Below are 25036 nucleotides of genomic sequence, written 5' to 3'. Positions count from 1 at the left end.
GCTCAGTAGAACTTCGTCCTTCCCCAGTTTCTCAGCCTCATACAAAAAATATTACTGAGACTGAGAAACTGGGGAAGGACGAGATTTTACTGCGCCCTTCCCTTCCCCAGTTTTATTCGGAATACCAAAAAGTTTATATCTTTATGACATTGACCTAATATTGTTTTTATACTGCAACTTAAATCAAAACATTGATTTTTAAATCGTAACTATCATAAATTAATAGCATAAATATCAAATTTAGTATTATCCCTTGATGAACCTCTGATGGTAGAGAAAGTTTTCCATGATGAAATTGACATTGCACAAAATATAGAAATCAACGACAACGGAAGCCCGCAATGAACGGTGTTTTAATCTTTTGCTGACGACAACTTCTAAATCTACTCAGGACCAGGATTCTTTAAGGTAAAAAAGTTACGAAATATATCAAAGTATTTCACATTTGAGTATGGTGGTCCTGAAATCAAATAAGGTGTTCAAACTTGTGGTATTCTAGTTGGGTGCAAAACTATGGAAGGGTATATCCGCCAAAATTATACAATTCTTAATTTGTGAAATGGCATGCAATTTCTTATTCGTATAACATATGCAATTTCTTAATTTGTAAAATGTCATTTCTGAATTTGTAACATGTATTTTTTTCCATCCGTTACACGAATTTCTACATTTCTTGATTTGTGAAATGTAATTTCTTGATACATGTGTAAACACAATTTCTTAAATTGTAAACGTATTTTCTCCATTAGTTTCATGAATTTCTACGTTTCTTAATTTTTCAAATGTAGTCACTTTGTTTTAGTCACGTTTTGTGAGATCGCGTCTGTGTAATAGTTACCGCTGCCAGCCAAAGAGAAGTTGCGTTTCTAAAGAAAAATACAAGTTACAAATCAAGAAGTTTGACAAGTCAAAAGTTATACAAATCTAGAATAAAATAGCTGTGGAGCCATGTCAACTCGTACCTTCGCAAACTCGTACCCAATATTTACCAACGCGTATTTCTACCACAATATATCTCAACTTTTAAAAATGAAACCCATTTTCACACATTTCAAGTATATTTAAATAATATTTTTAATTCATTATGTAAAGTTTACGGAAGTGTTTCCCGATTTTTGTTTGAAAAAAAAATTATGAATATCTGGTGCCATCTAATACTTTCGAATGGACCTATTTTTTCAATTAATTGTGTGTCAGGTTATTTATTTTCAAACTACCACAGAACAAACCTTTGATTTTTGTGATTATCAAGGCTTAGTTATTATATTTTCAAAATCCTCCTCCCCCAGAATATCAAATAGTCGTCCCCTTAGTAGGACACTATAAGGACAACTAGCTGGATAAATAATAAATACACACGGACAATTACAGTAAGGGTATGACCTTTTGTTATTCTAAGGATGGGAATGGGGCCGGCAGGAGGATCTTTTGCGAAATTTTTTATTCATGTTAAAGATTTGTCGCTAATCATGCCTATTTTTTCCAGCTCTTGACCAGCCCACCATATTCATATTCAAAATACTCCTGCCACCTCCCCCTTTAACCCAACAAATCAAATGATTTTCTCCTTATTGAACACGAGTTTAAATTGATTGATTGTTAGTTGTTTGTTTTTAACGTCAAGCGACTAATATTTCATAAATGTTTAGACAAGACCCGAAATTAAAAGTCATGTATACAATATCATAACAAGTAAGAAGATGTGGTATGACTGCTAATTTGGCAACTATCAACTGAAGTTCAATGAAGTAGTATTATCAATTATAACCAACCGTGCGGCCTTAAAAATGACAAATATCCATACTGTATATTACTTATAAAAGGCAACGACAAAAATGTGAAACAATTAAGACGAAATAAAGTAACGGCCTAGCGATATATAACAAACCCATTCTAAAAACTTCAAATATGAGTCGACAGATATAAGCAAACAATAACTTCTCAACTACATGCTCATGATAATGTGGCAGGATTCAATATGTGTATGAGCGTTTAACCCCTAAACTTAGACAGTCAGTATTGACGTAATAGTATAACATAAAAACAACGTTTAAAAGTCCGTTGCAATTGGATTGACCCAAAAGATCGATACGAGACACAAAAACAACTAACATTTACTAAAGATTATAAACGCGAAGCACCAAAATAAGAGTATTTGTAGTAACTGAAAACTACTAGTACTAGCACACTTTTTAAAAGCCAATTAAAACCAGCATATAAATCATGCTCTTCCAGACTAAAGTATCAACCACTGGCGGATCAAGAAATGTTCACAAGGGCCCGGGGTTTGTGCAAGAGGATACTCGCTCTAATCATGCTTCAGTATATTATCAACCCCGCCCCTAAATCCTCCTCTGTCAAGCATTACACAACAAATGGATTTAGTCATAAACAGTCTGAAAAACGCCATTACCTTGCACACTTTTACCTTGAAACATATACATTTGTACGATTAAGGTTCTTAGAAAGTGGTGGTACTAATGTTTTGACGACTACTAGTAGATTTGTTTTCCAGGACCAACAGGGAATAAACAGATTTTAAGAACTCTGCAATATCTTTTATATACAATTTTTAAAGAAAAGATGTCCTTTTCGGTCAAAATTTTTTTTAGTATATAATAGAATCCATATCGACAGTTTGCTGACAATTTGCATATAGGCTATTTTTTGCGTGATTAAATCAAATATGTAATAAAAATATACCTTCATGTGCTACTTTTTTTTAGTAAAATAAAGTCGAAATTTTGTATATTTGCTCAAAATTCGGATTTGTGGACGTATTTTTCCTTTCGACAGAAATACATAACTTTTATGTTTTAAAAGATAAACAAAATCTGTTTTTGTTAAATAATTTGTAAATTCTGTTTTATATATATAAAATGTAGTTTAAATTTGTGCAATGTGTTTTTTCAAATTATTCATATCAACTAAGTTGTAATATTTTTTGTTAGGCTCATGTGGCTCTAGTGAACTAATAAAGTTTAATACCGCAGTCCCACTAGGCAACGATCGTACTACGATCTCTGAAAAAAATGCAAATTTTGACGATCGTAGTGCGATCGCAGTAAGGTCGTATCACGGTCGTGGTGAGGTCTTCAAGATCGTGATGAACGTAGCAAACTTTGAACATGTTCAAAACAATCGTGGTGCGGTCGTGTCGAAATCAGGTCGTAGTATAAGCGTAGTAAGAGCACACTAAGGTCGTGGTAAGATCTCAAAGGTCGAGACCACTACGATCTCACAGCGACGTTATTACGACCTCACTACGACCATCACGTTCTCACTGCGACCCAACTACGCTTCGACTACGACTATATCACGTTTACACCACGCTGTTTAATACCCTAGTCCCATTAGGCCACGATCGCACTACGATCTGTGAAAAAAATGCAAATTTTGATGATCGTAGTGCGATCGTGTAGATCGCAGTAAGGTCGTATCACGGTCGTGGTGAGGTCTGCAAGATCGTGAAGAGCGTGGCCAACTTTGAACATATTCAAAACAATCGTGGTGCGGTCGTGGCGAAATCAGGTCGTAGTAGAAGCGTAGTGAGAGCGCACTAAGATCGTAGTCAGATCGCAAAGGTCGCTGTACAATCGTAGTGAGAGCGTAGCGAAAGCGTGATTCTATTCGGAGAGACTGCGCTACGATCGTACAGCGACGTTATCACGACCTCACTACGACCATCACGTTCTCACTGCGACCCAACTACGCTTCCACTACGACTATACCACGCTGTTCACGACCATAGTACGAGTCATCATCACGCTCTTCTTACGACCTGACTACGTTCACACTACGACCATCATTCTCATTGTCATTTTCACATAAAAATATATAAAAAAAGCTCCCTAGATTTTGTTTGTTTGAATGTAATTATCCATTTGCTCTAACGGCTCAACCATGCTTCTCGTTTTTATATAGATTAGACCGTTGGTTTTCCCGTTTAAATGGTTTAACACTAGTAATATATTGGGTCCTTTATAACGTGCTGATTGATGTGAGCCAAGGCTCCGTGTTGAAGGCCGTACATTGGCCTATAACGGTTTACTTTTATAAATTGTTACTTGGATGGAGAGTTGTCTCATTGGCACTCATTCCACATCTTCCTATATATATATATTGATACATCTATGTCATCTCTGCTATCGTTCACTAAAATATCGTCATTGAGCTTCATGGACCAGCAATAGGTTGTAATTTAGGTTGGATTGGTCGGTCCGACATCTCTGCTTGATCAGGATTCGTTACCTTGCTCCCTCTGCCTCTACATCAACTCCTACCACCATGCCCACGTGTTCTGGTAGATTTTGGTGGCATGACTATTGTTTCCGAGAAATCTACGATTTAATCAGAAATAGAAGGAATTGAACTGTATTGATATGGAACACGATGTTGATGTTATTGCTGAGAACGTAGTAAGATCGCGCTATGAGTATGAACGTAGTATAATCGTGGGAAGAACGTGTAATAATCGCAGTAAGATCGTGTTGCAATCGGATAACTCGTGGTATGGTCGTAGTGAGAACGTGAAAGCGTAGAAAGATCTTAATAAGCGTAGTGAGGTCGCAGAATAATCGCGGTGAGAACGTGGTATAATCGTAGCGGGGTCTTTGTAGAAGCGTAGAGAAAACGTAGTAGCATCGTGAAAGCAACGAAAATTTACATTTTCATGCCGCTCATACCGCGACCTCACCACGATCTAAATTTATTTTAGATCGCGGTGAGCGTGGTGCGATCGTGGTCTAGTGGGACTGGGGCTTAAGACCATAGTATGATACTAGCACGCGCATGCCGTCCTCATTACGCATTTCTTACGATCTGACTTCGTTCATACTACAACCATCATTCTCATTGTCATTTTCACATAAAATATTAAATCTCTCCAGGTTTTGTCTGTCTGAATGTAATTAAGACAACTTGCCCATTTTCTCTAACAGGCTACAACATGCCTGACACATGTGTCATCACAGCTAGCGTTTACTAAAATATCGTGTAATTTTACGTAATTAGAAACGTAATGACGCAACGTCAGATATTGCTACCATTTAGTGTAACAGAAAAATGACGTTAAATTGGAAACGGGCTTTATCTAATTCTTCCTGCTTTCCTGTTTGGGTAAACGCAAAGTATAACACACAAGTATAAATGCCGTGAGAATCCAATCAAATATGGTTTTATAATTAACATAGGATTAAAAAAAATACCACTTTGAGCATCTGTTCCGCATGGTCAAGCAAGGCTTGAATAATTGTATAGTCATTCCATGCGCGTAGTTCTACGTTTACGTCAAAACGTCCGGGCGTACACTTGAATTTTGAAAATGAAAAAAAAAAAAAAATAGAATAAGAAAATCTGGTTAAAAGCACATCAGCCGTGTGATTCTTTCTGCAGTGGATTGTAATTGTGTATAAAAAGGGACTGAATTTACTTTAATCAACTAGATCCTATTATAGATTTCTTCCAATTTTCAGTAAAAGTCTGAATATACTTTTCTTATATTTAATGCAATTCATTATCTGTTGAGATTCGATATGCGGTTTGCATTTTTTTGTCGAGCCTGTGATTTATGTCTAAAAAGCGAATCAAAGCGTCGTCGGCGGCGTCAATATTAAGATTTCGAATGGATAAAGTGTTTTGAATGGCTCTCCGTGAAATTTTACGAAAGTTGGAAGAAAAATGTTTATGACCAAAAGAGTATCCGGAGCTATATAACAATGCTTTAATTTTCCCGCATTTAACAGATAAAAGGTATTCTTTCTGCAATTAATAAGTGGTCACAGTTTGGGCTTAAAGTTTGTTAATTCTTAATTACATTTTACTACTTTGTCAAACCTTTATCGAATTTTATAAAAGTTTGGAAGAGGTTTTTTATGATTAATGTCTGAAGCAAAATTTTGAAAGCATTTGTTTTCGTTCATTTTCTGATCTTTACTCATAGCCGGACTTTCTTTACGCAATTAATTGTTTTTTCATGATCAATTTATAAAACTTCATAGATTGTCATAAAATATTGTTACACTTTAATATTCTAGATCAAGAAAAAATATAAAAAGAGAATTTTAGTTTTTTTTTTTAAATAATTTAAGGGACTGATAAATTGATTCACTTTTTGTGGGAAGAAATTATAGGTGTTCCCGGGAAAATTTTTATATCGCACCTGTTAGAAATAAATTTTCATGTCCATTAAAGGTGCTTTTGTCGATTGTATGCTCACTTACGGCTCCTTTTAAACATATTTGAAAATAATATTGGTTTGGACGTTTTCTCTAAAACCAATGACCACTAGCTTCCAGTTTAACACGATGAATAAGTTAAACATATTTCAAAATTGAACATAAAAAATAAACCAATTAAATTCAAAAGTATGTTGCTATTAATGAATTTTTACTGACCGGAATGGTAGATCTCGTTCTCGATAACTCGATAGCTCTCGGGGACTTCGTCCCCTCGAAACCACTACCAGCAGGTGCTTTGACATTGAGCGGTTGGCACCCCCTCAGACCCCTCGCCAAGTCTCGGGCGTACACGTAAAAATGACCCAGCTACGCTACTGCATTCGTGTAGGGATTATTTTTTTACTTATTGTCACTTATCACAGCTTTAAATTGAACCCGATCTTAAAAATTTACGACGCAGAATATATGCTCCAAACATTTTATAACATTGCCTACATTTTTTACAAAATTGCACAAATCCCCAATTTACAGCCTCAATTTCTCGAAAACGAGCACGGTGACTTATGTTTTATTTTGTGTTATATTTTATAACTCGCTTGACCATCACAAAAAAACCAACCATGACATTATACTGTACCATGTTTACGACGGACAGACGGAAGTCGGACATTTGTATACCATAATACGTCCCGTCAAAATTTGTGCATGCAATATTTGCCACTGGACATTAAGCAACCAACAATTAATCAATTTATAGGACATAGTCTTGGTATTTAAGGGGGTTCGCGGGTCTAAATCATTTATATAGGATTTCTCTATATTTTTCTATAAATGAACTTTATCTTATAGTTAATAGAAATATAAAAAAATGGGGTTTCCGTTCATTTACGTTCACAATCTGCCTTCGAAAGAAACATACATCTTTGTAAAAGTTTTTTTTCTCTGTTGAACTAATAGGAGAAATAAAAGTAATATCGAAATAAAAAAAAAGAAATTTATTACAGAAATCGCTCAAATTTTACAATAATTTAGTTTAAGTACAGCATATATCGAAATTATATTAAAAAATATAGGTCACCGATGAGTTAAAAGAGATATTTCAATTTCAAAGCCAAAAAATGGCATTTTCCACCAAAGGGAGATAATTTGGAACTTTTTCAATGATGTTTACATTTTAAAAGTCATCTGGGGCCAACACGAATTAATTGTTTTGAATGTTTTTTATACGACCGCAAAATTTGAAAATTTTTTCGTCGTATATTGCTATCACGTTGGCGTCGTCGTCTGCGTCGTCGTCGTCGTCGTCGTCGTCGTCCGAATACTTTTAGTTTTCGCACTCTAACTTTAGTAAAAGTGAATAGAAATCTATGAAATTTTAACACAAGGTTTATGACCACAAAAGGAAGGTTGGGATTGATTTTGGGAGTTTTGGTCCCAACATTTTAGGAATTAGGGGCCAAAAAGGGCCCAAATAAGCATTTTCTTGGTTTTCGCACTATAACTTTAGTTTAAGTTAATAGAAATCTATGAAATTTTGACACAAGGTTTATGACCACAAAATAAAGGTTGGGATTGATTTTGGGAGTTTTGGTTCCAACAGTTTAGGAATTAGGGGCTAAAAAAGGGCCCAAATAAGCATTATTCTTGGTTTTCGCACAATAACTTTAGTTTAAGTAAATAGAAATCAATGAAATTTGAACACAATGTTTATGTACACAAAAGGAAGGTTGGTGTTGATTTTGGGAGTTTTGTCACAACAGTTTAGGAATTAGGGGCCAAAAAGGGATCCAAATAAGCATTTTTCTTGGTTTTCGCACCATAACTTTAGTATAAGTAAATAGAAATCTTTGAAATTTAAACACAAGGTTTATGACCATAAAAGGAAGGTTGGTATTGATTTTGGGAGTTTTGGTCCCAACAGTTTAGGAATAAAGGGCCCAAAGGGTCCAAAATTAAACTTTGTTTGATTTCATCAAAAATTGAATAATTGGGGTTCTTTGATATGCCGGATCTAACTGTGTATGTAGATTCTTAATTTTTGGTCCCGTTTTCAAATTGGTCTACATTAAGGTCCAAAGGGTCCAAAATTAAACTTAGTTTGATTTTAACAAAAATTGAATCCTTGGTGTTCTTTGATATGCTGAATCTAAAAATGTACTTAGATTTTTTATTATTGGCCCAGTTTTCAAGTTGGTCCAAATCGGGTCCAAAATTAAACTTTGTTTGATTTCATCAAAAATTGAATAATTGGGGTTCTTTGATATGCCAAATCGAACTGTGTATGTAGATTCTTAATTTTTGGTCCCGTTTAAAAATTGGTCTACATTAAAGTCCAAAGGGTCCAAAATTAAACTAAGTTTGATTTTAACAAAAATTGAATTCTTGGGCCTCTTTGATATGCTGAATCTAAACATGTACTTAGATTTTTGATTATGGGCCCAGTTTTCAAATTGGTCCAAATCAGGATCCAAAATTATATATTAAGTATTGTGCAATAGCAAGAAATTTTCAATTGCACAGTATTCAGCAATAGCAAGAAATCTTCAATTGCACAGTATTGTGCAATAGCAAGAAATCTTCAATTGCACATTATTGTGCAATAGCAAATATTTTCAATTGCACAGTATTGCACAATAGCAAGAAATATCTAATTGCACAATATTGTGCAATAGCAAGAAATTCCAATTGGATTTCAATTGGAGTTATCTTTCTTTGTCCAGAATAGTAGTTGAATCAACTTAAATCATTGTTTTATACAATATACAATGTATATTCACTTTTACTACCAACTGATAGATTAAAACAATCTTTACCATTCAGTAATAACAAGCACTTTTTTACATTTTAATATTTTATGATGTATTTAAATGAGTAGTTATTGTTGCAAACTTCATTAGAAATTTGAATTGAGATCAGTTTTGAAATAAAGGAAAGGGGGATGTGAAAAAAAAATTGGGGGGGGCAATTTTTTTTCATTTCAGATTTCATGAATAAAAAGAAAATTTCTTCAAACATTTTTTTGAGAGGATTAATATTCAACAGCATAGTGAATTGCTCAAAGGCAAAAAAAAACCTTTTAAGTTCATGAGACCACATTAATTCTGTGTCAGAAACCTATGCTGTGTCAACTATTTAATTTTAGATTTAAAAAGTTTGAAGAAGAAATCTTTAATTGATTTGTAAAATCTTGACATTTGTTTTGTGTAAAAAAAAAACCATGTAATGTCAAAAATTTGATCACAATCCAAATTCAGAGCTGTATCACGCTTGAATGTTTTGTCCATACTTGCCCCAACTGTTCAGGGTTCGACCTCTGCGGTCGTATAAAGCTGCGCCCTGCGGAGCACCTGGTTTATTATTATAGTCACTGGCATACATTATTATCTAAGAAAAAACACATATTATTTTGCTGTATATTTATCTAATTTAAAAAAAAATGCACGATTTACGTGGCGACGGTTTTTTTTTATCCATAAAATTTTTTAAATCTTGTTTTGAGGAACTTTTTTATGATTTTTTAATTAGATTTTTTTTATTATTGAATGGACCACCATTAATTATACATGTTTTATTCAGTTTTGGTTTGATATAGTCACTAGCGTTGTGTCAAATAAACTGGCGTAACTAAATTTTCTAATAAATTATCGTAAACTTTGTTTATGTAATCCAACATAAAAAAAAATGTGCTATATTCGACGGCAAATTGAATTGTTGTTTTGTAACTTCTTCATCATAATATCTCCTGAAGAAGTCCTGATTCATTTTTTTGGACTATTCAACAGAATATATTCTGGAGATATACAGAAGAGACCAATAAAAAAAATGTGTAAAAAACGCCCTAGGTCTGTACATGAAGAGACATCTATATCAGCAGTTGAGTACTAGTGCTAGTCTCAAGTTTTTTTGGGACTTGTCTGTCTGTCTGTTTACGGTCCTTGGACAGAAAATTCACTTAAATTATTTCCGCACTTTTGCATTATGCTTGACGATATTTACTTGATATTTGTTATATTCAATGCAGTTTAAAGAACAAGTTTAACCGATAGGGGACTATATATATTGCCATGCAATAGACAACTTTCGAGTTCGATGCATTTCCGTCAAAAACTCTGGTTTTAGTGAACATCATTTAACGTTTAGGGGCATCGTCACTTCCGTTCCAATGTTGAGCGAGTGGTTGCAAAACTACATTGCTTTATTGTACAAATTATTCGGCAAATAAAAATCCTCATAATTGACAATCAGCATTGCTGTCATAAGGAGACTGTGATTAAGTAGTACTACTTACAAAATAAACTTTATTTTTAGTTTATCCTGTATTATGACGATGATGAACGGTAATAGTGCAGGAAACAGGCGACCCCTCTATCCAGTAAATGACGTCAAAAAGGCGTGCATAACTGACGGGTTTGATGCCTAATTGCACTTATTGACGCCAGTGGCGGATTCAGAGGAGGGCGTACAGGGCGTACACCCCTCTTTGCTTGGACTTTTTTTGTTTGTAAAATGATTAATCAGACTTCATGAATTTTGCCATTTCCTGTGCATTTCATTTTTATGCGACAATTCTTTACTTATAAAGATAATTTCGCTGGTATTTACTGATTGTGTCAAAGTCATGTGATTCTCTATGGTGGAGTTGACCAGTGCGTCAAAAAAAAATGTCACTCAGTCATTTTGAAATTCAAATTACAGTAACACGTTGATTAGGCTGAGTGTGACAACCATGCATGAAACCTTCAAAGCGATACAGGATTGATCAAGAACGTAGTGACTTCTATTTCACTATTCAACCAAACAGAAAGTAAAAATCTATTACACTCTCATGAAAAAATAATCCGCAGCAATATTGTTTACCAACGAAAAAATGTTTAACCCCAAACGCCCCAGCCCTATTGTTTACCAACGAAAAAATGTTTAACCCCAAACGCCCCAGCCCTATTTTAAAATAACATGTGGATCATTATTCAGCTATTATGTCAATTTAAACTATCATGTTATTTTAAAATAGGGCTGGGGCGTTTTGGGTTAAACATTTTTTCGTTGGTAAATAATATTACTGAAATACCTTAGACTGCCTCTTCAATTCAAATGGTTCGTACCTTAGACTTTCAAGCTATCCAGAATTGAGGAGTCAGTCTAAGGTATTTGAGAGAAAAAAAAATCTGACTCTTATTTTTGCATTAAATAAAAATTCTGGCCCTTACACTTTACAGCAACTATAGAATATACATGCCCCACGCCAGGAACCATTTAAAAAGTGCATTTTACACTTATTTTATGTTTTTTTAGCCAAAAAAGGTCCCAAAAACTTTTAAAACTTCGCCCCCCTTTCAAAATTTCTAGACCCCCCCCCCTCAGTATAGAACAATTTTGTCATGAAATTGCCTCCTTTGAAAGTATGCAAAGTGCATGTAGGTCATAATTTAATTTGTTGAATGATATTTTTTTTACTATTAGTGGGTGCCATAGGAGGTCCACTGGAATTTTTAGCGACAATAACTTGGCATGGGAGAAAGGAAGAAAGACAATTCAAGTTGACTAACATTAGTTTTCTCTGTTTTGATTAAATTTAAAAAATAAAGCTTTCAAATGAGAGTGCATAAGATAAAAAGATTCCCTGAGGAACACCTCCTTTTTTTGTGCTCTAAATTTTCAACCCTCGAATTAAGATTTTCGATCTAAATTAAAATGAATACCTTGCTTTCTACCCGATCTTTATTATGTGCCGGATCGGCAACTTTTTAATTTTATTTCATAAGAGAAAATCTGCATTGCCGTTAAACACATGCACGTTGTCTGCTTGGTTACCCGCCACAAAAAGAAATAAATAGCCGAACTCCAGGATAATAAATTCTTGCAGAACGTGATTTTTGCCACAAGGAGCTTACCTAAGGATAAATACCGAATATGGAAAGTGAAACTAAAATTCAAAACATAATATCTGAAGGCGGGCACATAGAAGAAAAGAAGGTTTTATTTTTTGGCAAAGGGTTCCTAAGTAATCTTCTCTGCATGTGTTCAAAATATACATGAAATATTTGCAACTACCCCTTGTCTGTTCTATAAATTATATCTGTTACTTTAAAGAATTTAGATAAATAGGTAATGAGTCCATTGGACACAGCCCCGCTTGCATATCGTATAAAGTTATAAAAGGACATCACTGAGGAACAGTAAAAGTGATACTACCTAAATTCAATTTGTACTTGATCCGAGTTTTGTCGTAATAAGTATTTTTTATAAGTTACATAACATTTGGTTTAGGCAATTTAGACTAAAGTTAAAAATAGAAACCAAAAATTATAATTTTTTCATTTGTATAGGGGCATAACTCTAAAATGGGTAGAATGACGACACTAACATTCAAACTTGATCTGTTTTTTGTTGTATTTAGCATTGTTTATAAGTTTTATAACATTTGGTTAAGACCAATCTAATTAAAAACCGATCTCTCATCGCTCCTGTTTCTGATATGTCGCGTGGGAGATCTAACGAAACCGGCTTTGAGGTCACATGTGAGTGAACTGAAAGTCATGAATTTATAAAGATATGCAAATGACTTGACGACCTATCAATAAGCCAATCAAAAAAGTTTATGAATTATTATGACTGACGATTTCGTCGTAAATAAAATGAGTTACATCCCTTTGCCTTACGTTAAACTTCCAAGATGGTGGAAGACTCAATTTCATTGGTCGAAAAAGACACACCTTCGAGGTCACTCACATGTGACCTCAAAGCGGGTTTCGTTAGATCTCCCACGCGACATATCAGAAACAGGAGCGATGAGAGATCGGTTTTTAATTAGATTGGGTTAAGACAAACTATAGTTTATAGCGAACAGAAACGAAAAAAATCAGCTTTTTTTTTTAAGGAGCATAACTCTTGAACGGTTAAGGTGACCCCACCATAATTCAATCTTGGTCTGTGTTTTGTAATAATAAGCAGTGTGTATAAGTTTCATACAATTTGATTGGGGCAAACTAAAGTCAGAGAATGGAAACGAAAAATTCAGCAAGTTTTCCAATTGTTAAAGATATACAAGACCAACACAGGCTAAAGGTCCCGACTTCGTTCAGACACAAAAAGGCGCCTGGTTTAAACTTGTTTTATACACGCCCATCATTTCCCTTTCAACTCTAGCCTATGTAGACATATATAATTTTAACGTCCACAATTTTGAGTGTCATTGTCAAAGAATAGATTTTGAGGTCCCTAACGATTATTACCCGGCTCTACAGCTGCCCTAAATTGCCCACTCTAAACGAAGCTTGCAGAAGGGGTCTTTTACATATGTACCATAGCTTGGTTGCTATATCTTCCTTTACGTTTAATATGACGGTGCTAGCTATGAAATGTAATTATGATTAAACTGCAAGCTATCCGCTGTATCTCAAAAGGCTATCTGCTTCTTCAGAAAATCCGATAGTAGTGATTATCAATCCATTTTATTTTTACGAAGAGACATAAACAACAAAAATAATCAACAATACGGTATACAATTCTATAAGCAATCATCATTCCAAAATGTTAAACAGTTACACCAAAAAAATAGTTTCGCTTCCACAGTTTTACGCAATTCGACTTTTGTAACTCGCAACTCGACTTTCTCAAGTCGGAACTGGACTTTCTTAACTCGCAACTCGACTTTCTTAACTCGCAACTCGGCATTCTTAACTCGCAACTCGACTTTTGTAACTCGCAACTCGACTTTTGTAACTCGCAACTCGACTTTTGTAATTCGCAAATCGACTTTCTTAACTCGCAACTCAACTTTTTTAACTCTTTATTGTGCCTACAAATAGTAAACAATCGTACAATACTCGACTTTCATCATCGGATAATTGTATTGTCACTAAATCAAATACAGAATTATACAAATCAAGTTTTTCTTTTACTGGTCCAAAAGTGTGGAATTCATTATCCAGTGAAATTAAAAAATCAAAAAGTATATCTGCTTTCAAATACTCCTACCAGTCGGAAAGCCAGTTGAAATAGAACAAAAGAATCGAAGCTCTTTGTTAGAGAAGGCGAGAAGTGCTTACTGTAATGTTTACTATAGTAACAACATTTTTAAATGTAAATAGAAATGAATAAAACGACATTTTTCTCCGAATACGGATTGTTTTATTTTAAAAACACCATTTGCATAAGTTTTCAATTTATCTATTTTTAATATCAAGTCGACGTCATGGGTATCCATCAAGTTGGATGTAGAAAATGCATAACCTCAGATTTTTTTTTAATTTTACCACGCACGGAGAACATATGTATCAATCTATTAGTTCAGTAATTTTCATGTCTTCCATTATGTGACTCAAGAAAAAAATCAAAAAAATGGGTAACAAATGTATCGAAAAGAGAAAATCGAGTGCACCTTTTTATGTTAAGGCGTGTTTTAGGAGTATATTTTGTCTTTGAAACGCACAAAGCAGGAGTATTTGATATATCATCTCGCTTCAGATTCTATCATTTTTATATACATGTATCAAAGCTACAGGCTGACTTTATAACATTAAACAATCACAGTACGAAAGGGTCAAGTGAAATACCTATCTAATGAATCACAGAGTAGGTGTGTTCGAATAGCTATTTTTTTTAAATTAAAAGTACTTGCCGACAGTCTTTTTAGCTGGATGATAAAAATGCATATATTTTTTTGTGTGTGTGATAACTAGGGTTTATAATCTTCAACCACTGATTTTTTTTAGTCTGCCCTTCCACGAAATATTTAATTAGAATTTTTATAAATGTTTAAGAATTTTCGAAAATTCCACCAGACAACCGATCAGACAATAGTTTTATTAAGAAGTTGAATCAATGCAGACAAGATCATTAACTGCTGCTCATTAACTACATATAGTAGATACATTTGTCTTTTAAAATACAACTGACATATAAGGATCGTAATGGTGCTATGTGGATAAATTTATCGGTTTTCAAGAGCAAATTTGGCAACGCGTCATCCCTACAATGGCTTCTATTTCTACGATTGTGAAAATGAACTGGCGTAATGGGGAGATAATTTTGACGAAGTAGAATCCTGACTGTTACACGTCATTATGTTTTTTAAAGTGTCAAAGAGGTATGGCCAATTTCCCGTGAATTCTTTTCATTCGATAAGATAGGTAAATTATGTTGTAAATAGCCCGATAGATGCTAATTATAGTACAATAAAATACGTCATATCATCTATTTTCATATCTTGAAAGGTTTTCCTACAAAAAATAAGGCCAAGACTATTGATTTTATCTGATTGTTAACACCCTTTATGCGCATAAGGTAACATAACACGTAAATTGTTAGGAAGCCAAATTCAAATAGGATGCTTTTTATCTCATTCTGAATATATGTATATCTGTATTTGTCCTGGTCTGTAAGGTTTAAGGGAGTTCGCTTCTCAGTTTCAAAGTAATTAACTTTTCAGAACACTAGTTTATATTGATAAGGAATTAATAAAGGAATCCAAAGAGCAAAAAAAATATATAGGTCACCGTGCTTGTTTTCGAGATATGAGCCATTGAAATTTTGGCGGGAAAATATTCTCTCTTGACTTTTCATAGCTTTATCATTGACAAGTTAAAGTTCTCAAAAACTGTTAAAAAGTAATTAAAATTTTATAAGACTTTTACAGATGGCTTATCATTATACATGTTAAAGAATTTCAAAAAGAAAAATGGGGGTCACCGGGCAAATTTTTTTCAAGGCATTCAAATGAATAAAACTAGAGGATTCCGAAAATCTGACAAAAAATCCAAAACATGACAAGCCAGCTTCCTTAATCGTCTATAAGATAAGATAAGATCATAATTATATATTTTAACCGGACGACAAAATCTGACATCAGTTGGTCATAAAACACCTAATGTGTTACAACCACACAACACATCATCACATGTAATATGGCCTTTCCTGTCATTTTAACAAATAAAACAGCTTCTTGATGTTTTACATTTAATTACGATTTGTAGTGTAATTGATTTGTTCTGTGGTGTTGTTTTATTTTCTGATGACTTAGGTACCGGTACAGGGACAGTGGTACACATTTCAGTAGTAGTATCTACACAGTTGGTGGATTGGCGACAAAATTGCTTTTGACTGCATTTGTTAGTATAATACCATGTTCAAAAAAGGTTTCCCAAACTTGTTTGTGTTGTTTTGAAACTTGTATACAATGGCCTTATTTTAAGTTATTTGTATATTACACTATATTACACATGCAACATTTGAGCTTCATTGCTATATAATCAATTCTCGTGTTATTTGTCTCGTGTTATTGGTTATTGGCTGTTGTTTGCTCTATGGTCGGGTGGTTGTCGCTTTGACATATTCACCATTTCCTTTCTCAATTTTATGTACAGGCATCTACTTCAGTTTGACGGCAGGTGTTCCTTGCAAATATGTAAAAAATGTAAACACATGAATAGAAAGTTAGTCAAGAGTATGTACAGTCATAGGAATGCATGCAATAAGCGTTTTTTCTTTAATAAAATGATATATAGTCAAAATGATTCACAATGACTCTATAAATTAAGCAAACATCCCATAAAATATGATAAAAACATCATTATCTAATATTTCAATACAAAAAAAATCAAAACATCCATATGAGACTAGAAACCCTTTCTTGATAATAATATTTCCCTTCAAGTGCTAGGCACTACCGATTGAGCCACGGCGGTGCATATGATTGCTTCTGGTGTTAAATCAACTATATACATGTAGGTATCATAATCTTTCAGTCAGTTTAATTGAAGTCTGGAGCTGGCATGTCAGTTAACTGCTAGTAGTCTATTGTTATTTATGTATTATTGTCATTTTGTTTATTTTCTTTGGTTACTGTAACATCTTCTGACATCAGACTCGGACTTCTCTTGAAATGAATTTTAATGTGCGTATTGTTATGCGTTTACTTTTCTACATTGGCTAGAGGTATAGGGTGAGGGTTTAGATCTCACAAACATGTTTAACCCCGCCGCATTTTTGCGCCTGTCCCAAGTCAGGAGCCTCTGGCCTTTGTTAGTCTTGTATTATTTTAATTTTAGTTTCTTGTGTACAATTTGGAAATTAGTATGGCGTTCATTATCACTGAACTAGTATATATTTGTTTAGGGGCCAGTTGAGGGACGCCTCCGGGTGCGGGAATTTCTCGCTACATTGAAGACCTGTTGGTGATCTCTGTTGTTGTTTTTTTCTATGGTCGGGTTGTTGTCTCTTTGGCACATTCCCCATTTCCATTCTCAATTTTACAATTGAGCGATGTTCAACTTTTTCATTGAAAAGTTGTTTCTTAGGTAATACTGTAATAAGGACACACTAAACCAATTTCATTTTTGAAGGAAAAGTTGTATTAATTACAACAATAACAAAAAACATAACTTGTTTCTTCGTTTGAAATGTCCTTCAAAAATCTTGGGGGATTCCCTGTTTTTCCAACCTGAAAATACCCTAAATTCTGCATATTTGACTTTCATCCTTTTTTAGGGTTGAAATAACTATCTTTCACACATATCATTATATATGATAATCGACATATTGATCAAAAAGCATTTTTATTTTTTTGTTTTTAAAGTAAATTTTATTCTTTCAGCACTTTTTTTAAATTGGCCCTTCTGTGACTAAAATTATCGGGAAATTGGCCCTACCTCAAATTTTATAAGTTAAGCCACAATGTAAACTATAGGTGATTTTTTATACGACCGCAACAAATTGTTTGGGATCGTATAATGGGATGACGTCGTCGTTGTCTGCGTCGTCCGAAGATACATTGGTTTCCAGACAGTATCTTTAGGAAAGGAAAATAGATCTTTATGAAATTTTTTCAGAAGGTTCAATACCACAAAAGGAAGGTTGGGTTCGACTTTGGGGAATGTGGTCCCAACCGTTTAGGACTTAGAGGCCCAAAAGGTGCCCAAAGCAAGCATTTTTTCTAGTTTAAGGATAATAACTTGTGTATAAGTATTTCAATTGCTCTGAAATTGTATCACAATGTTTAAAACCACAAGTAGAAGGTTTAGATTCATTTGTAGGATTATGGGTCCAAAGTTTAGGAATTAAGGGCCAAAAAGGGTTCAAAAACAATCAAGACAATAACTTACAAGTGTGTAATTGTATGGAACTCTCTAAAATTGTACCACAATGTTCCATATAACATGGGGGAGGCTGGTATTCAGTTTTTGATTAATTGCCTAAAATATGTAGGAATTAGGGAACAAAAAAGGACCAAAAAGAGGCATGTTTCTAGTTTCCAAACAATAACTTGTGTTTAAGTGACTGGATATCTCTGAAATTGTACTACAAGGTTCCATACTACAAAGGAAAAGATGGGATTGAATTTAAGGGTTATTGCTTAAAGGGGGGGGGGGGGTCAACAAGTTGGGGAAGGGGGGTTTTTGTTTACAATTTTTTTAAGGGATTCTTTTTTTTCAAAATTTTTCAACTTTCGAATTTTGAAAAGTTTCAGAAGAAATCTTCAATTGCACAGTATTGTGCAGTAGATTTGTTAGATCTTTGACCACATTTATTTTGTGACAAAAACCTTTATTATGTCAAAAATTCGATCACAATCCAAATTCAGACAGTATCAAGCTTGAATATTGTGACCAAATTTTCCCCAACCGTTCAGGGTTAGACCACTGCGGTCGTATAAAGTTGCGCACCCGCGGAGCACCTGGTTGTTGTTGAGGGACCCCCCTTATTGGGAAAAAATTTGGTTGCTTAAATAGGGAATCACTGAAGCTTGACTGGAACGGGCCCCGTCTTAGGCAGTCAGTGGGCCCCACTTATCCACGTAATCAATGTCCGTTAACTTATCTAAAATTGTAAAAACAGTTTCTTCTCTAATATTCTTATGAGCTTAATTATTTTACCAAACTAGGGCACAAGAAATTTTCATAGGGATATCTAGATTGGACATTTTCTAAGGGGAATTCCACAGAACTCTGTGTCTCATCTACAGTTGCTGCTGTTAGTGTAATGTAAAAGTGTGATGTTGACTTAAAAAGTGAGTATATTTATCAGTAAAATACAGAATTAAAAGAATATATATATGTGTATAAAATACTCGTATATAAACTACGGTTTTTATATACTGATAATAAAATCAATGTTATACCAATAACAAAAATATATATATATATAGATCTAATTTAAGGGGTAAAATTGGTATAAACTTTTTAGAAAATTTTTCTTGTTCTAGTTTATCATGGAGAATGCAATGATAAATTACAAATTACAAAAATTCCTTAATCTCACCATTGCACATGTCAGAAATGCGAAATATGTGGACTCATCTTTAAAATTCCTTAGTAATAACCCTGATTGGTAAGGTTACCGTAGTATTTGATTATTTTACGAAAATTGTACCCTGAATTTTATTTTTAGATTGCAGCAACAGAATGAAGAATTCCAAGAGTCTAATACGGTTTATTAAGTCTCCCAAACAAAGTTTGGAGACTTATTGTTTTTGCTCAGTTCTTATTATTTTTATGTCACCCTGACGGAGGTCGGGTGACATATTGTTATTGTACGATTCTTTTTTATGGCACCCTCAACGGAGTTGGGGTGACATATTGTTATTGTTCGTTTCTTTTTTTCTTATTATTATATTTATTCTTCCACACTTTTTTGTCCATGCTATTTCTCGGAATTGGCTTGAACAATGTTAATGGAACTATACCATAATGTAGACCACAACATTCTATAGTGCAGTGGGGTATGGCACCATCAAGATGGCTACCGTTGCCATGGAAACGAAACAAATGTGAAAAAATCCCGTTTTTTGTTTTGGTGGACTATTTGAATAGTCTTTAATTCAGAATCATTATATTTTAATACAATGTAGGTGCCCACTATATACAGGTGTTGGATGATTTTGGTACTCATTGGAACTACTATGTTGCCATGGAAACAACACCAAAAATTTCAAAAACCTCAAAATGTTCCAAACTTATTGAAACTTCACAGTAACGATGAGCAACATTGGAAGATGTGGAATTTGGCGTTGGAATTTCCAAAATATCTGTTATTACCATGGAAACAATGCAAAAAGGTCAAAACTTTGAATTTTCACAGAACATTCCAGAACATCAATGTTAAATTTGTTCTAGAGACATTAAATGATATATTGGTATGCCTACATGTTATGACCATATTAAGAAATTCCAAAATGGCCACCATTGCCATGGAAACTGGACAAAAGTTTAACATTGACCCTACGGGAAAAGACATTTAAGCTGCATTTTCTTGAAAAATATAACAACAATTCCACGCATATCGTAATCAGGAGTATGTGAACGTAATGCTGTAGTGCTAACATGTACTAGAATATGCTAGAATAAAAATATGTATTTTATTTCACTTGCTTCTTTTCTTTTCTATACAAAAATCGTGCTTTTAAGAGAAAATCGCCACCGACAGAAAAAGAAACACTCAGAGTTCATATTACTGACATTTCTGCACTTGCGTTAAAGTACATATCCGTGAATGACACACCTGTTAAAATCTACACATTAGCTGAAATCAATCAATAAACATGTAATTAAATTGTACACGATAAGTTACATGTATTGTGTGATATGCGAGCTATTGAAGAATAAATTGAACAGTTTAATACGCCGCTCCGTCAATATATACACATGTTGTCTGTCCAACGACCCCTCTAAAAAGAATATTAATATGATAATAAGTCCACGATAATATACTTGAGTATCACGTGACACCACCTTCCTACTCGCGCGCGTGTCTAATTTAAGATTTAAAAGGATTCCCAAACTATTTATAGAACTGAAACGTATTCTACGGAAGAGAAAAAAAAAAGGGGGGGGGGTGTTAAGAAATGCTGATTCTGTCATGTATAATAGAAATGTCATTTGACTTTTGTACACTCATAACTGTTGATGCTACTGTGACAATGTGCAGTACGGGGTGCCATCCTCAGCTATTGCTAGCAATAGCAAATCTAGTTTCTTATTATTTTTATTCCACACTTTTTGTCCGGCTTAGTTCTCGGATTTGAATGGACCAATGTTGATGGAACTATAACATAATGTTAATCACCATGTGCAGTTTTGCACCTTACCTTGGAATTAAAAAAATGGCTGCCATTGCCATGGAAACAGCAAAAATGTGAAAAATAGAAATGTGTTCCAATTTATATGAAACTTCTATGATATTTAGAGAGTCATGCACACTTCAACATGGTACATTTTTCTTGAACTGGGGGGTCTCTAGACATAATTTGAGGGGTTGAATTTTTCATGGAACATTCCAGAACATAAGTGTTTAAATAGTTCTACAGACATTAAATGTTATTTAATTGGTTGGTACAGACATTAAATGTTATTTAATTGTATATTAATATGGGGAGAACAATATGGAGCAGTAGTTTGACTTTGGGAATTTTTACAATGGCTGCTGTAACCATGGAAACATCAAAAATATATGTGAAATATAGAAATGTGTTCCAAATCATCAGTAAATTAAAACCAAACTAAATATTACTAGTATGTTTTATCCATATACACATTCATGGATCTACAATCCGTCGATACCTGTGACTTGAGGTCACGTTTTTCTCTCATTGTTTATGACGTCTTTAAACTAAATCCATTGCACGTTGGATGTGTACGGATTGATTGTTTAGTCTTAGATGCATAATTTTCTTATTAGTTGTTAGTGGCTTTGAACTAGCTGTCACATAACTGCGAGTACTCTCAAATCTGTTCCTAGTGTCTTTTTGTTGTCGTGATGTACAAGTACCTGGCCACGTCCACTTGTATGTTTGTCCATCTGATGAGTTAACCCTTTTTCAACTGATTTTTATAGTTCGTTCGTATGTTGTACTGCAATACCACTGTCCCAGGTTAGGGGAGGGTTGGAACCCAGCTAACATGTTTAATCCCGCCACATTATTTATGTATGTGCTGTCCCAAGTCAGGAGCCTGTAATTCAGTGCACGTGGTTGTCGTTTGTTTATGTGTTACATATTTGTTTTTTCTTTCTTTTTTTTTTATGTAAATAAGGCTGTTAGTTTTCTCTTTGAATTGTTTTACATTGTCATATCGAGGCCTTTTATAGCTGACTATGCGGTATGTGCTTTTCTTATTAGTTGTTAGTGGCTTTGAACTAGCTGTCACATAACTGCGAGTACTCTCAAATCTGTTTCTTGTGTCATTTTGTGGTCGGGATGTATAAGTACCTGGCCACGTCCACTTGTATGTTTGTCCATCTGATGAGTTAACCCTTTTTCAACTGATTTTTATAGTTCGTTCGTATGTTGTACTGCAATACCACTGTCCCAGGTTAGGGGAGGGTTGGAACCCAGCTAACATGTTTAATCCCGCCACATTATTTATGTATGTGCTGTCCCAAGTCAGGAGCCTGTAATTCAGTGGTTGTCGTTTGTTTATGTGTTACATATTTGTTTTTTCTTTCATTTTTTTTTATGTAAATAAGGCTGTTAGTTTTCTCGTTTGAATTGTTTTACATTGTCATATCGAGGCCTTTTATACCTAACTATGCGGTATGTGCTTTGCTCATTGTTGAAGGCCGTACGGTGACCTATAATTGATAAGGTTTGTGTCATTTGGGTCTCTTGTGGACAGTTGTCTCTTTGGAAATCATACCACATCTTCTTTTTTTTCATAGTTTTCTCGTTTGAATTGTTTTACATTGTCATATCGAGGCCTTTTATAGCTGACTATGCGGTATGTGCTTTGCTCATTCTTGGAAGGCCGTACGGTGACCTATAGTTCATACGGTTTGTGTCATTTGGGTCTCTTGTGGACAGTTGTCTCTTTGGAAATCATACCACATCTTCTTTTTTATACGATCTTTTCACGTTTAAAACACTTTAAGCAACTCTTTTGGTGGTCACTTTTCATCAAAAGATGTGCCATCCAACTTTAGAATTTCCAAAATAAATCAAATAACACTATTGTTATCAGTAAGAGGAGACTTGATATGCCAACAGTCACTATGGGAATGGAAATATAGTCATTTTTGGTCTTCCATCGACTGAATACATATACGTTTGGCGGTGTTGGCTGTATAAGTAAGGTAACGTCAGGTTACAATGGGGACATTTAATTTGATGCCACTATGAGAGACAGTTATACACATTTAAAATACTTCTAAAGACTCTTTTAGTGGTCCGTAGGTTGCTCGATTTTGGTTTCCATTAATGATCAGTTGGAAGGCATAAAATTGAGAATGGAAATTGGGAAATGTGCCAAAGAGACAACAACCCGACCATAGAAAAAAAACAACAGCAGAAGGTCACCAACAGGTCTTCAATGTAGCGAGAAATTCCCGCACCCGGAGGCGTCCTTCAACTGGCCCCTAAACAAATATATACTAGTTCAGTGATAATGAACGCCATACTAATTTCCAAATTGTACACAAGAAACTAAAATTAAAATAATACAAGACTAACAAAGGCCAGAAGCTCCTGACTTGGGACAGGCGCAAAAATGCGGCGGGGTTAAATATGTTTGTGAGATCTCAACCCTCCCCCTATACCTCTAGCCAATGTAGAAAAATAAATAACAATATGCACATTAAAATTCAGTTCAAGAGAAGTCCGAGTCTGATGTCAGAAGATGTAACCAAAGAAAATAAACAGTAGTTTTGTCCCTATTCACAATACCCTCATTTTCACGATTTTTTTAATGTCTGGACAGTATGCCATTCATTCCACAGAGTATTGGATTTTACTTCTCATTCGTTTAGCTGTGTGGGATGTATGAGTACGCATTCACGTCCGGTTACAACGGGGACATTACATCCGATGCCACTACGAGAGACAATCATAGGATATCTACACGTCAACAACATTTGTAGAAACTCTTTTAGGGGTCCGTAGGTTGGTCGAATTTAGTTTCCATTAATGATCTGTTCTAAGACAATAGTTTTGTCCCTATCCACAATACCCTCAATTTCACGAGTTTTTAATGTCTGGACAGTATGCTTATCATTGCAGATAGTATCGAATTGAACTTCTAATTCTCACCGAAGGTCAGCATTTCGCCATGTCAAACAGACACCCCATCCTACATTTTTCAACAATTTCAATGCTCCATTGAAAAAGATCAAATTTACAAAAAAAAAACCAATAAATTTTATATAATCTCTACACGTTAACAACATTTGTAGAAACTCTTTTAGGGGTCCGTAGGTTGGTCGAATTTAGTTTCCATTAATGATCTGTTCTAAGACAATAGTTTTGTCCCTATCCACAATACCCTCAATTTCACGAGTTTTTAATGTCTGGACAGTATGCTTATCATTGCAGATAGTATCGAATTGAACTTCTAATTCTCACCGAAGGTCAGCATTTCGCAATGTCAAACAGACACCCCTACATTTTTCAACAATTTCAATGCTCCATTGAAAAAGATCAAATTTACTAAAAAAAAACAGTAAATTTCATATGATCTCTACACGTTAACAACATTTGTAGAAACTCTTTTAGGGGTCCGTAGGTTGGTCGAATTTAGTTTGCATTAATGATCTGTTCTAAGACAATAGTTTTGTCCCTAAACAGTCTCCGGGACAAGTTTGCAATTCCGCTGAGTGCAAAAGTTGTCACCTTAATTTTTGGAGTTAAGTCAAAACAAAGTTGATAACTTGGTTGGTATTGGTTCTCTGATATTTGTCCTAAAATTTTTTGGATCTAGCACCACTGTTGAAAAAGTTATGCCCCTTTTTTCAACAATTTCCTCAGAGGAAAAGTACTTTTCCTCAAGGGAAATAGTTTTTTCCTCGAGGGAAAAAGATTTCCCTTAGGGAATTTGCTGCATAATAATTTCCTTTGAGGAAATTCTATTTCCTTAGAGGAAGTTCTTTTTCCTTAG

The 25036-nt window shown here is 34.4% G+C and overlaps 1 long non-coding RNA gene across 1 annotated transcript; it reads left to right on the top strand.

The window, feature by feature from the left end:
- The first annotated feature begins 60 nt into the window (after positions 1-60).
- Positions 61-19612, top strand: LOC139512083 (uncharacterized). Its single transcript, XR_011662155.1, has 3 exons — positions 61-408; positions 19060-19185; positions 19566-19612. It is a non-coding gene; the product is annotated as an uncharacterized lncRNA (long non-coding RNA).
- Positions 19613-25036: the final 5424 nt, after the last annotated feature.

This window comes from Mytilus edulis, chromosome 2 (genome assembly GCF_963676685.1).
Source record: "Mytilus edulis chromosome 2, xbMytEdul2.2, whole genome shotgun sequence".
Taxonomy (NCBI): domain Eukaryota; kingdom Metazoa; phylum Mollusca; class Bivalvia; order Mytilida; family Mytilidae; genus Mytilus; species Mytilus edulis.
The sequence above is the reverse complement of the archived record's forward strand: the minus strand, read 5'-3'. Positions and strand labels throughout refer to the sequence as shown.